The sequence below is a fragment of the Lissotriton helveticus genome, chromosome 3_1 (assembly GCF_964261635.1).
Source record: "Lissotriton helveticus chromosome 3_1, aLisHel1.1, whole genome shotgun sequence".
NCBI classification, from domain to species: Eukaryota; Metazoa; Chordata; class Amphibia; order Caudata; family Salamandridae; genus Lissotriton; species Lissotriton helveticus.
This window is the reverse complement of record NC_136061.1, coordinates 321,522,954-321,526,117: the sequence shown is the minus strand read 5'-3', so window position 1 is coordinate 321,526,117 and position 3,164 is coordinate 321,522,954.

The following is a 3,164-nucleotide window of genomic DNA, read 5'->3' as shown; positions in this document are numbered from 1 at the left end:
TTCCTGAGCCCCCCGTCACATTTCTCTTTGGAGAGACCATATGTGTATATAATGTATTTATGTTTGCTGTTTTTCAAAATACAGAAAACTTCATGCATTTAAATGTGTTTTCATTGCAGGTGATGTTAAGTTTATAGGAATACTGTCAGAAATAGTATCTACTCACATCTTGGAGAAATATGTGTTGGGGGATTGAAAAATGGATAGGTTTATTCATATAAACCTTATCAGTTTAGTGGATCTACCCGATTGGACCACTGTTGCTATATATCACAAATTACCCAGGTCCTTCAGATTATTTCTGGGTCACCCCATTGTTATGTAATGAAGATGGAAAAGGTGGGGGTGAATGTGGTATTGATATAACACAATAGAATAAGTTGCAGAGAAATGCTAGGATGGATGCGAGTGAAAAAGGATTACGGATGCTGAAGTTGAGAGTGGAGTGACACAGAGAAACTAAGAGAACTGTAGTCCAAGAAAGAAAAGACCAATGTGTAGCAAAGGGGAACATGGGAAAAAGAAGTAGTAGTTGGAGAAGAGTTAAGGGAGTTTCCCTTATAAGAGGTACAAGGAAGAGCATATGTACATGTCCCAATAAGATCTTTCCTATTTTATCTATTGCCTCCCAAAGCTTAGAGAAAACCGAAATAAGTAGTTTACCCAGCTGGGGTATACTGTAACCATTTTAAAGGTATTGTGGGAAGATGTGGATGTGTTATATTTTGTTATATTGATTTGTATAGAACACTAATCACCTGAGAGGGTTTCCATGCACTTGGGCAGTTGTGTAGATCTGTGGTCCCCAAGGTGATTATACAAAGAGCCAGGTCTTCAGCTTCTTGCGGAACTCAAGAAGTGAGGAGGAGGCTATGAAGTTTTGACAGAAGTCATTTCATGTCTTTGGTGCAATGTAGGAGAATGAGCGGCCTCCAGTTTTGCTTCTGCTAGAAGCAGGGAATGTGTATGGGTGAGAGTAAGAAAGAGAGTTGGCTCAAAGTTTTTGCGGCTTTTCAGATATTCTGGTCCTGTGTTGTCCAGGACTTTGTATGTATGTGTGAGAATTTTGAATTGGCTGCGCTTGTGAGTTGGCTGCCAGTGGAGGTTCCTGAGGGATTGTGTGATGTGTGATGTGGGTGAGGTGTGAGAAGTGAAGAATGAGTCTAGCAGCAGTGTTCTGGATGACCTGGGTTCTTTATGGGAGTTGTTTAGAGATTCCGGCGTAGGGAGCATTGACGTAGTCCAGCCTGCTAGTGATAAATGCTTGTGTGATTGTCCGTTTGGTGTTCTGAGGTAATCATTTGAAGATTTTTCACAGCATGTGTAGAATATAGAAGCAGGAAGTGCACACTCTATTGACTTGAGCTGTCATGTTGAGCTTGTCGTCTAGGATGATTCCTAGATTTCTTGCGTGTCTGTGGGTGTGGATGTTGATCCTAGCTCTGATGGCCACCAGGTGAAGTACTATGTGTAGGTTTTGTTGACAAAGTCCAGTACTTCCATTGTGTCAGAGTTGAGCTACAGGCAGTTAGTTTGCATCCAGTCTGCTTCCATGGTCATGCAGTTGGTGAAATTGTTTTTTGTGGTGGCTGTTTTGTCCATCGGGAGAGGATGTGTTGAGTGTCACTGACATAGGATAGGACGGTGATATCTTCTTATTGGATGATGTTGGCGAACGTTGTCATGTATATGTAGAAAAAGGTAGGACTGAGGAACAATCCTTGTGGGACTCCACATATCAATTTCTTGTTCTCTGATGTGAAAAGTGGAAGCCTGACCCTTTGGTTTCTTCCCGTGAGGAAGGAACAGATCCATCTTCTGATGAGGGTGTTCTGGGAGACTGTCAAAAGCCACAGAGAGGTTTAGCAGGAAGAGAGGTTCTGTTTCTCCTCGATCCAGGATGCTTTGAATGTCCTCAGTGACCGGGATGAGTGCTTTTTAGGTACTGTGGTTCTTTCTGAACCCTGATTGAGTGTTATATAGTAGATGGTCAAGTTTGAGGTGAGTTGTGAGTTGCTTGTTGATAGCCTTCTCAATCACTTTGGCTGTATAGGGAAACAGGGAGATGGGTCGAAAGTTGCTCAGTTGCTTCGGGTAGGTCGTAGGCTTCTTGAACAGGACGTTGATTCCTGCAAGTTTTTATTCATCTGGAAAAGTAGTGGATGTGATGGAGGTTTTGATGATGTGGGTCCGGCTGGTGTTGATTGGTGATATTTCCAAGTTGTAGATGTTTTGGGGACATGGGTTTGTTGGGCCCCTGAGTGGATGGACTGCATGATTGCAGCTGTGTCATTTCTGATTGGGGTTATTTATTTTGTCTGATGGATTTCTTGGCTAGTGGTGGGTAGGTTAGTAATGAGTTCTCTAAGGGTTGGGTTGGGTTGGTGTGCTAAGTTGCTGCAAATGTTAGTGATGTTGCTGTGGAAAATGTTGGAAAGGTTGTCACTGAATTGTTGGGAGGCAGCAATGTTGGTGACAGTGGCTAAGGGTGAGATTCAATCCTTAACGATCGAGAAGTTCTCCTTGCTTTCTTTGCTGGTGATAGCATCTGAGTGGAGTCTTGTAGGTAGTTCTGTTGATGGTGTTGTAGCTGGCTCTCCATTTCCATTCTGGCTGTTTACAGTTTTCTGAGGTGTGTTGGAGGTCTTCTTTGTACCAGCAGACCTTGTTGTATGATCTACTATGCTTTTTGAGTATGCTGGATGTGAGGGAGTCTGTGCAGTTCTTGATCCAGTTGAAGTAATTTATGCCCTTGTCGATCTAGATTGATCTGTGCTCCGGGCGCTGAGCGAGTCTGCTTCTGTGATTTCTCCCCAGCTACGGCTTGGAATGCTGTACCAGTCAAGGGCGTTGATTTGAGGTGTGTTGATTTGGGAGTGGATGATCAAGTAGTTGGCCCAACGTGAGAAGTGTGGCTGAGTTGTATTTGATGTTGTCGTGTGTGGTAAAGATGAGGTCCAGTGTGTGTCCTGTAGTGTTGGTTGTTTCTGGGACTAACTGGGTGAGTCGAATGTTTCTCTAGCTTTTGAGGAGTGCTGTGGAGCAAGGGTCATTTTGGTCTTCCAGGTGAAAGTTGACGTCACATGTCATGTGATCTACCTACAACGCGGATATGAGGAGTGTTTACCTGGTTTCTTGAAGGTAAGCGTCGCTATGGTTCTGTG